A 12,225-nucleotide genomic window follows, 5' to 3' on the forward strand; every position below is an offset into this window, starting at 1 on the left:
ATACAGGGCTTGGGACTTGCCTGGTGGCGCAGTGGATAAGACTCCATGCTCCCAGTGCAGGAGGCCCAGGTTCAATCCCTGGTCGGGGAACTGGATCGCACATGCATGCCGGAACTAAGAGTTTGCATGCCACAACTAAGGAGCCCGTGTGCCGCAACTAAGAGCTGGTGAGCCACAACTAAGGAGTGCACCTGCCACAACAAAGACCCGGTGCAACCAAATAAATAAATGTTTTTTAAATAAATAAACAAAATACAGGGCTTATTTTTCTTACAACATGACCCATAATACAAGTTAAATACAATTCTTCATCTGGTTCAATGAAAGAAACACTGATATGTTCCAATACTGGGAGAAAAACTAATAAATAAAAAGACAGACTTTATTATCTATGGTCCTTTAAAGAGTAATTTTGGATGTATACATCCAAAATTTTTTAGAACCTAAATCTTGCCAAAGAGGCAACTCCAGGGGTTTACCTTTCATATAGTGCTTAATAGGCTCATAATGAACATTATAGAATTGGACATGTACCAGACAAAACCCGTAAGGTAGATAAAACAAGTAATAGTACTCCCATTTTACAGATTAAAAATGGAGGCAAAGAGAACTATAATTAGGTTTCTGGCTCAACTTTACCACATTGATCAGTAAATATTTACTGAGCAGTCACAGTTATATGGCATTCCACTATGTTCTTGGAATATATTTTTTTAAAGGCATGAAGGTATGCTCTGAGCAGGCAAGAGAAGTCTCTCATAAAATGAAAGTAGCTTACAATGTGACATCGTTTTAAAAATTTTTTTCATGGGCCTTCTTTTTCTCATTGGTCTATTTACTCCCTTTATATGGTGTAGTAATTGGTGTTTAATAACTGCATTTAAATAAACAGACCCTTTGAAAACAAATACTGTTGGAGTACAGAACACTATTCATGGCATCTACCATATGAATCAGAGATTTTTTTAAAAGAAAGATGTACATATAGAGTCCCACCAGATTTGAAATACGGTTGCAATTGGAGTTTAGTGAACACACTGAATACTTATTATGTGCAAAGTGGTGTTCTTTTTTTTTTTTTTTTTGCGGTATGCGGGTCTCTCACTGTTGTGGCCTCTCCCGTTGCGGAGCACAGGCTCCGGATGCGTAGGCTCAGCGGCCATGGCTCACGGGCCCAGCCGCTCCGCGGCATGTGGGATCTTCCCGGACCGGGGAACGAACCCGTGTCCCCTGCATTGGCAGGCGGACTCTCAACCACTGCGCCACCAGGGAAGCCCCAAAGTGGTGTTCTTAATGAGAGTGAATCAAAAAAGAATATGAGACATGATCACTGCCCTTAATAATTTTTTTATAAATTTGTTTATTTTTGGCTGCGTTGGGTCTTCATTGCTGAGCGCGGGCTTTCTCTGGTTGCAGCGAGTGGGGGCTACTCTTCATTGCGGTGCACGGGCTTCTCATTGCGGTGGCTTCTCCTGTTGCAGAGTATGGGCTCTGGGCGCATGGGCTTCAGTAGTTGTGGTGCATGGGCTGAGTAGTTGTGGCTTGCGGGCTCTAGAGCACAGGCTCAGTAGTTGTGACGCACGGGCTTTGTTGCTCCACGGCATGTGGGATCTTCCTGGATAAGGGTTTGAAACCGTGTCCCCTGCATTGGCAGGCAGATTCTTAACCACTACGCCACCAGGAAAGCCCCTACCCTTAATAATTTCTAATCTGTGTAGGAAGGGATAAGACAGATATATTGAAAATAAACAAACAGTCCTACTGTATAGCAGAGGGAAGTATATTCAGTATCCTGTAAAAAACCATAATGGAAAAGAATATGAAAAAGAATATATTAAAAAACTGAATCATTTTGCTGTATATCAAAAACTAACACACAAAAAAAGCCTCAATAAATATTTGTTGAATGAATAAATAGATGGCTAACTATAATAGTTCATTATTGGTCCATAGTAGCATATGATAAATACCAAGAAAATGAGAGAATGTGTATATATAGATTGGAGTTCAGGTGATAGTTGGAATAGAGAATGGAATATTCTACTGGTCAGACCCATCTTGCATACTCACTCCTGCACATAGAGTAATGTCCCCACAAGAAAAGAGGAATTCTGTTACAAAAAAATTTTAAGGTGAAAGGCTGGGACAGCACACTGACAAAACTAAAGTTACCCCTGGCCACTATAGGCCTATTTAGTTTAAATTTTTCAGTAGGATATTTGCCATACCCAGAAAGCAGCAGGAGGTGCAAGGCCAGTGCCTAGAAGAAAATCTGGAGCTATATCAAGAGAACAAGGGATTATCCACTAATTCTGTAGGATGAATGAGGCATCTAAGAAACAGTGGAATTTAGAGAACAGAGTTGAGATGTTGACTCCCTCATTTTTAAGGATTGCAAAGGTATGGAAAGAGTAGAAAGAATGGTTCGAGAGGGTAAGCAGTGGACCATTATATCAATTTTTTTAAAAGACTGCAAAATGATATTATATTTATCATTAGGAAGTCATTAGAGTCCTCTATAACTATGTAGAGTCAGAATTATGAAGGTGAGGTCAGGTTGCAGATCAATTCTGAATAGCCAAAAGAATAATTCAGCTGAAGAAACCAGGGATTACAGGTAACTAAGAGTATACTAAGAAGATATGCGGATACTAATGTTTATCTTGGAAGCAAAACAGAAATTGTTCTGATACCAGTAGTGTCTTGGAGGAGCAACTTGAGGTCAGTATGATGATCACTCTAGAAGCCAAGAGTTGGCACAGAGACAGGTATTCTTCTAAGTTAAGATTTGCATTACTTGTTCATACAATGGAAAATTGAGCTTAGTCTGGAATCTCCTTCATGGAAAAAGTACAATTTGAGATAATCCACGTTGATGTTTTATACATTTACAGGGAACTTGGTACTCTATAGGATTTTGGAAAAGACACACTAAAATTTATCTCCAAAGTGAATGAGTCCAAAGCTGCAAATTTCAGAGACTGGCTAAAGCTTCATCAAGCAATTTGATAGATTTTTTTTTTCTTTTAGAAAGTGGCTCAGGACCCAGTGAATCTGGGGACACTCTTGAGTACTTCTGCCAGGTGCCCATTTAAAAGACTGATCCCTGGGACTTCCCTGGTGGCGCAGTGGTTAAGGATCTGCCTGCCATGCAGGGGACATGTGTTCGATTCCTGGTCCGGAAGATCCCACATGCCACGGAGCAACTACTGAGCCTGCGCTCTAGAGTCCATGAGCCACAACTACTGAGCCTGCGTGCCACAACTACTGAAGCCCGCACGCCTAGAGCCTATGCTCCGCAACAAGAAAAGCCACCACAATGAGAAGCCCGCGCACCACAACGAAGAGTAGCCTCCGCTCACTGCAACTAGAGAAAGCCTCCACGCAGTGAAGACCCAACGCAGCCAAAAATTAATTAATTAATTAATTTAAAAAAAATAAAGACTGATCCCTCTCCTTGAACTTTAATGTTGAGGCCATAACCTATTGGCATTCAGATGACAATTTATGAAAGAGGCCTCATCATGCTCCCAAAAGAAACAACATGTTCCCTGCCAAAATTAGGATTACTTTGCTTTAGGGAGCGGGTGCATACTATGCTGACAGCCAAATGATGATTTGCCAAAAAATATCAAACTGCCATAGTGGATGGCAAAGGAGCTTCATATAACCCAGAAGGGAGAGGGTATTAGGGATGGCCTTCCGGGCAGATGATGAGGGACCTGCTGAAGTCTGTGCTGAAAGCAAAGTAGCCATAATTGGGCATGGCACTAACTTAATGAGCTGGCAAATTGGAAACCACTTTGGTAAAGGTAAATCACTGGGTAGGGGTTTTAAGCCCTAAGTGTTAAGGCCTAGGGCAGGCATAGCAAAAATTAGGACCTGTGGCACCATTTATTCCATTTCTATGCATGTAGAGACATGGATGACAGATAACGCAATCTCAGGGTCCTTCTCAAATCAATACAGCATTTTAAGTAGGCACTGCCTATTAGTGGGATCCGTCAGGTCATTCGAAACCTATTTCCTTGCCTGTGAACTGCTCCCATATGACAGATGCCTGGTCTACCCTTAGGTGAGAGGATAATGGTCCTGAAGAAAAGGACTTGGCTGTGGGAGGGGCTTTCATCTCACAAGAGGTTGGGCAACACAACTAAGTGAATGTCCACTCATGAGGATGTCCAGGAGCTCAGGGATCCACTTGCATTCAGCTTACCCCCGGAGGTGGACTGCCATGCTTCATTACTCATGGCCCACTGCCCAAGAGTACCTGATCTGAGTAGACATCAGCTAAGCAAACCTTTCCATAAAGAGATGCTAATGCAGCCAGGCTGCCTGTGGTTGGTTGCTTCTTGGCCTTGGCTTAGGACTGTTTCTGCTGTTGGAAAATACTTGGTTTTTGAGGGGATGTAATGAGATAACACCTGTGAAAATTGTTCGAAATCTTTAAAGGCCTGTACTCATGTAGGGGGTATGGGTGAGGATGATTATTGGGAGATAACAAAGAGTTAAGCCCAGAATTTTTCCTTAGGCTTACAATTTCTTATTTAATTAGTTCTTTTCCATAATACTGGAGTGGAATACTTTCCCCTCTGGGAGGCAAAAATAATGAGATGAATGCTTGACTTTGTTATTATTGTGTATGTATAACATCCTTACGACTCCAACACATCCTACACACTTGTCAAATTAACTCTCACACCACTGTCATCACTTCACCCAGCTGCTCAGGAACCTAAATTGATTCCCCTGTCTGTTGTAGAAAATGTAAGCTCTCCTGTCTTGCATTCAAAGTTGTCCTTCAAACATCAATAATTATTAGAGAAATGCAAATCAAAACTACAATGAGATATCACCTCACACCAGTCAGAATGGCCATCATCAAAAAATCTAGAAACAATAAATGCTGGAGAGGGTGTGGAGCAAAGAGAACCCTCCTACAATGTTGGTGGGAATATAAATCAGCAGAGCCACTATGGAGAACAGTATGGAGGTTGATTAAAAAACTAAAAATAGAACTATCATATGACCCAGCAATCCCACTCCTAGGCATATACCTGGAGACAACCATAATTCGAAAAGATACATGCACCCCAGTGTTCATTGCAGCAATATTTACAACAGCCAGGACATGGAAGCAACCTAAATGTCCATCAACAGAGGAATGGATAAAGAAGATGTGGTACATATATACAATGGAATATTACTCAGCCATAAAAAAGAACAAAATAATGCCATTTTCAGCAACATGGTTGGACCTAGAGATTGTCATACTGAGTGAAATAAGTCAGACACAGAAAGACAAATATTATATGATATCACTTATATGTGGAATCTAAAAAAAATATGATACAAATGAACTTATTTACAAAACAGAAACAGACTCATAGACTTTGAAAACAAACTTACAGTTACTAAAGGGGAAAGGTGGGGGAAGTGATAAATCAGGAGTTTGGGATTAACGTATACACACTACTATATATAAAATAGACAATCAACAAGGACCGACTGTATTGTACAGGGAACTCTACTCAACACTCTGTAATGGCCTATATGGGAAAAGAATCTAAAAAAAGAGTGGCTAGGGGCTTCCCTGGTGGTGCAGTGGTTGAGAGTCAGCCTGCCGATGCAGGGGATGTGGGTTCATGCCCCAGTCCGGGAAGATCCCACATGCCGCGGAGCGGCGGGGCCTGTGAGCCATGGCTGCTGAGCCTGCGCGTCAGAGCCTGTGCTCCACAATGGGAGAGGCCACAGCAGTGAGAGGCCCGTGTACCACACACACACAAAAAAAGAGTGGATATATGTATATGTACAACTGATTCACTTTGCTGTACACCCGAAACTAACACAACATTGTAAATCAACTATACGCCAAACATTTTTTTTTAATTAAAAGAAAAACAAACCAAAGTCCTCATTCAACTATACACCGCTTCCACTCACCCACCAACCTCCACCACCTTTCCAGTCTCACCTCTTCCTGCTTCACATTGTAGAAGCAGGTACTGTTGGAATGGGCAATCATCAAAAAGATGGTGCTCCCAATGTTCATAGCAGCACTATTTACAAGTGCCAAGATATGAAAGCAACCTGTGTTCATCAACAGATGAATGGATAAAGAAAATGTGGTATATATATACAATGGAATACTATTCAGCCATAAAAAAGAATGAAATTTTTCCATTTGCAGCAACATGGATGGACTTAGAGGGCATTATGCTAAGTGAAATAAGTCAGACACAGAAAGACAGACACTGTATGATATCACTTATATGTGGACTCTAAAAAATACAACAAACTAGTGAACATAACAAAAAAGAAGCAGAGTCACAGATATAGAGAACAAACTAGTGCTTACCAGTGGGGAGAGGGAAGGGGAGGGGCAATAGGGGTAGGGGAGTAAGAAGTACAAACTATTATGTATAAAATAAGCTACAAGGATATACTGTACAACACAGGGAGTATAGCCAATATTTTATAACTATAAATGGAGTATACCCTTTAAAAATTGTGAATCACTGTATTGTACACATAACATATAATATTGCACATCAACTATACTTCAATAATTTAAAAAAAGATGGTGGTCATCCAATCTTCGTATTTTATAGTTGGGGAAACTAAAGCCCAGAGAGGTGAGGTGATATTCCCAAGGCCATACACAACCCCTCCACTGTGGCCAAGACAACATGCTTTCCATTCCCCACACAACTTGTTCCTCTGGTCCTAAGCACTGGGATAGGATGGGTAGAACCCGTACCCAGGGAACAGCGTGGCATGGGATAAATGATGCATAAAGCAATATTGAGAATTAAAAACCCAATGTGCCTTCAACATACTGTGTTTGCAGCAAATGTCCTTTATGTAGAATTTGCCACCCTCTTAATAGGGAATTCACTAAAGGTGGAAATTAATCTGCAAAACTTTTGTTCTACTGGCTTTGGAAGGAATATTTGTGACAATTGTCCTCTATCTAAATAGAATGAATTGTTCAGGTCTAGAAATGATTAAAGATATGTCAGGGTTTCCCTGGGGAATGGCCCATTGAGTTATTATTTGCCCAGTTTTTTCTCTGAATTGAAGCTAATAAGGTCATTTCAAGGGTAACTGTATTGAGGAACCTCGGTACAATCACCCTGTTACAACTTGCCCAGCTAGAAGCTAGGAAACCACACCTTCTTTAGAAGGTTTATGTGGTTGAAAATGGGAGGTGGGTAGTGATTTAAACCTTACTGATTATCATGAATGGCAGGAAGAGGAAAAAAGTGAAGGAAAAGCCTTGATTATAAAAATATTGTTCAAGAAAATCAAAGGAAGTTTTATAAATGTTCAAATACATAATGTAATTCAAAATGAGACTGATCAACTTTCTACATCTGCTTTGATGAGTAGATAAGAATACTTACAATTCATGTATTAAGTATTTGAATATAAATTTCTCCTTATAAAGTATTTGAAGGTTTTTTTTATAAGTTTTCTTTACTACTTAAATCATCGCCATGGAACTTAAAAAAATAAAATATTTCTCATCATCATTTTTACATATATATAGACTATAGTACTTATTCAGATTATTAAAAATTCCAAATAAATGGAGCCTGAATTAATGAAGTTTTAATATGCCTACAAGTAAGGGCATTAGTCTGAGTGTCTTGGTCAAGATATAGTACTTTTCACATTTTACCACTAACAAAAATATCTCTATTCCACTAGGACCTGCCCACAACAAAGCCCAAAGAAGCAGACTGTCTTCTACAACTCTATTTTCTACAAAATAGAAAATGGTTGTTTTAGTATAAAAATTCACCCTTCACCCCTGCTTACACACACACACAAATCCTCAAGTAATTGACTCCTCAGGAAGATGCTTCATTTCGGCCATGGCTTCCCTCTATCCTGGCATGTGGCAGAGGAGCCCTCCACGACCCAGGGTGAGAAGCAGGGTGTGATTGATCTATATTTAGGAAGACTTGACAAGTCAGGTCATCTAATTTGAGTGGGGAAGAGTGGTCACACTTTGCATAAGTTAAATCTCAGTAAATGTTTATTAACTGGAATATTGTTGACTATTGAGAACTTTTTGTAGCTGAGAAACTCTATTTAGATATAACGTATTAATAATATAAAGATCAATATTAGCCAATCAGTCTCTTGGTACATAATTCTTTTAAGCTCATGACTCAAGAAAAACAGCAAGATGTGCTTTACCACTTCTCCTCTTAGGTGGGCTCCAGTCTCTTCTGTTTATTCTCACATCTGCAATTGAACACCATTCCCCTGCTTGAGATCAAAGTAACTTTACCTCTTTTCAATGTTTTCTTAACATCACACCACTTCTCAAAGAGCAAGGAGGTGAGGGCTATGCTTCCTGATTTTTGCTTCTTGCTCCAAGCATAGATTGAAAATCCTTTTATTTTATTTTATTTTTTGGCCATGCCAGGCAGCATGTGGGATCTTAGTTTCCAGACCAGGGATGGAACCCGTGCCCCCTGCAGTGGAAGGGCAGAGTCTTAACCACTTGACCACCAGGGAAGTCCAAAAATCCTTTTCTTTTAAATTGAAGTATAGTTGATTTACAATGTTGCATTAGTTTCGGGTGTACAGAAAAGTGATTCCATTTATATACATATTCTTTTTCAGATTCTTTTCCATTATAGGTTATTAGAAGATACTGAATGTAGTTCCCTGTGCCATAGAGTAGGTCTTTGTTGTTTATCTATTTTATATATAATATCTGTTAATTCCAAGTTCCTAATTTATCCCTCCCTCCCCTTTCCTGTTTGGTAACAGTAGGTTTGTTTTCGATGTCTGTGAGTCTATTTCTATTTTGTAAATAAGTTCATAAAAATTCTTTTTTGCTTGGCTTTGGCATTATGGGTACATCTTGATCCATTCCAGGGTTTGTCTTCCTGACACACCAGATGCAGAATGGTGTAGTGCTGTCTTTCTTCTCCTGGGTTAAATGCACATCAGACAGGCCTCAGATCCTCTTTGCCATGCCCACAGCCTTTCACAGAGGGAGCCCTAGATAACCTTCACCTGCAGGCCCCAGCCTGCCTGAGCCATGAGTCAGTTCTCCCTAAGGCCGGAAGAATATCAGCAGCCTCTGCCCTAACAGTCAAATTAGGCTTGCTGCCCTCAGAATGCTAGCAGTGAAGAATTGGGGCCTGTGAGGCTTTAGAGTAACATCATCTCTAATCTGTGTTGACTTCATTCATGTAGCTGGGAGGCAGCAGGGTGCAGTGGAAAGAGCAGTGGCTATGGAGCCAGGCAGACCTGGAATGTTAAAGTTAGTCTGCCCCTTCTGACCCTTAGCTGTGTGACCTTGGACAAGTCACTGAACCTCTCTGAACCGTCTGCTTCTTTTCCATAAAGAGGAGGTTGTCTCTAATGCCCATCCCATATAGGGGCTCTTGCTGGTAACTATATTTAGTTTTTCTATTACGCTATTTAACAATTCAATACAAGTAGAGGCTTCCTTCTTAACTTTATATCTCAAATTATCTTTGCCTGATAGGATGATGGAAATTTTCCCTAATATAAAATTAATATTTAAATCCTTTAAACCATAAAACTATTGGAGGGCAGGATGCCTAACCTTAATAATAATAATTGCTAATATTTAGTGAGGGCTTATTATGTGGTAGGTACTGACCTAGGCATGGACTGTGGTACTTAATCCTTGCAACAATCTTAGAAGCAGGTACTATTATTCTTGCCATTTTATAGATGAAGAAACTGAGGCATGAAGATGTTAGGCAACATGCTCATCATAGCTAGTAGGTAGAGAAGGATACAGCAGAGATTGGGAGGGAAAGTTATTAGTTAAACCAATAGGTTATTCATTTTCTACTTAAAGCAATCTAATTCACTCCAAGTAATAATGAGTACATATATTGCCTACTGTCACATTTGTTTGTTGAATATCTTCTGGGTGCAAAGTAATGACTAGGAGGTTTGCACTATGGAACATTATAAAAAGAGAAATATATGGTTCCTGCCCTCAAGAAAATCAGAAGCTAATAGGGAAGTAGACTGAGAAATAGTGAACTCCAATACAGGTAAAATACAGTAAGTACTTTAATAGTGCTGCAAGCCAAGAGCCACTGGGCCCAGAGCAGAGAACGACATATTTCAGTGGTATCCAAAATGCTTGATTACAAAGTTTATCTTTGAGTTGAGACTTGACGGACAAAGAGAATTTTGAGAGGCAGAGAAGTGAGAGAAAGATATTCCAGGCAAAGAAACCACATGGGCAAATACTCACACGGAGTCACTGTTGACTCACCAACCTCAATGCAGGGCTTGTTCCTGGAATAGCAAGGAGTTTGGGGTTTCTATACCTTAGGGTATCTATGAGGAAGTCCTAATTTGGTAGATGATAGTAGAACCATAAAATCTTGGAGTTGAAGAGTCCCCTAAGGTCATCTAATCCAATAAATCATCCAATGCCTAAACCTCTTCTAAAATCCTCCTGCCAAGTAATCATAAAATCTAGGCTCATACCATCCTAGCAAAAGATACATTATTATCTCCTAAGGCAGCTGATTCTATCACTATCTGAAATTGTATTACTCAGTTATTTGTTTACTTGCTTATTTTCTGTCAGACCAGAACTCAAATTCCAACAGGGTAGGGACTGTCTTGCCTATCAGTGCCTAGCACAGAGTAGGCATACAATAAATATTTGTTGAAATGAATGCATTCAATTTCAGGACAACTCTGACATTCATAAAGTTTTCAGGTGATTTCCACAAGATGGTCTTTTACGTATATGAAAACAACTATAATAACTCCCTTGTATTTCCTCCAAGCTAAATATCTCCAGTTGGTCAGCAATTCTTCATGAGGTATTACTTTAGGGCCCTTCGCTATCCTGGTTACTCTCTCAAATAAACTCCACTTTATCCCTTTATTTTAATGTGTTGTTCAAAGAACAAAGGACAGTAGTCTAATTTTGTGACACCCTCCAACTAAAGAGGTCCACTCACCTCTCATTCTAGGTCTTACAGCGTGACCTAAGTTGGCCTAACTTTGTTGATGTCCACTTCACACTGCTGTCTCATTTTTCTAACCGCCAGCTAAGCACACTCCTTCCCACTCCCTCTACCCCTACTATGTTCTGTTGCTTTCTCACATCAATCCTGTTTTAACTTGTTCAGGTAGATTTTGAAAATCAAGCCCAAGGCCTTACGTTTAGCAGGCTATTACAGTAATCCAGGAGAAAAGGCACAAGGCACTGAACCAGTGCAGTGTGGCCAGAAAGGAAGAGTCAAAAAGAGAAACATACTTGAGGCATTATCAACGGTACTTGCAATCCACCGATTTAGTGACTGTTAGCACACTTTCTCAATGGGTGCCTCTCCCTCCAGACCATTTATGAATTATGAATTAATTCCCAGTTTCTCCCTCCCTCACTGTCTCTGAAACAAGCATACTACTCTTTATAAGGCCTTAATATATTTTTTCCTAGTTACTATATAGAAGCATGTTGGAAAAAGTCAAAGGCAGCAAGATTTCTAGCCTAGATGACTGAGGCTAGATAATCCCATTAACAGGGTTAGGAAAGTTCAGGGGGCAGACTTTAAGGTGATAGTGAAGCTTTTGGTTTGGAACATGTAGAATTTGAACATGGATATCTAGAAGCAGATAGACATTATTTTTAGTACTTTGGCTTGGAGCACAGAGCTAAAGTGTAGGTTTACTAGTCATCAACAGAGATGCTAGAAGCTTTCCCCAGAGAATAAGAATGTTGATCATCTAGACCAGGGGCCCCCAACGCCCGGGATGCAATTAACGCACATATGGTCACCTTATCTTTGATAAAGGAGGCAAGAATATACAATGGAGAAAAGACAGCCTCTTAATAAGTGGTGTTGGGAAAACTGGACAGCTACATGTAAAAGAATGAAATTAGAACACTTCCTAACACCATACATAAAAATAAACTCCAAATGGATTAAAGACTTAAACGTAAGACCAGACACTATAAAACTCTTAGAGGAAAACATAGGAAAAGCACTCTTTGACATAAACCACAGCAAGATCTTTTTTGACCCACCTCCTAGAGTAATGGAAATTAAAACAAACAAAACAAAAAAAAAACAAATGGGACTTAATTAAACTTAAAAGCTTTTGAACAGCAAAGGAAACCATAAACAAGACAAAAAGACAACCCTCAGAATGGGAGAAAATATTTGCAAATGAAACAACAGACAAAGGATT

Source organism: Aethalodelphis obliquidens, unplaced genomic scaffold (genome assembly GCF_003676395.1).
Source record: "Aethalodelphis obliquidens isolate GAN/ISIS:26980383/991018 unplaced genomic scaffold, ASM367639v1 scaffold1, whole genome shotgun sequence".
NCBI classification, from domain to species: Eukaryota; Metazoa; Chordata; class Mammalia; order Artiodactyla; family Delphinidae; genus Aethalodelphis; species Aethalodelphis obliquidens.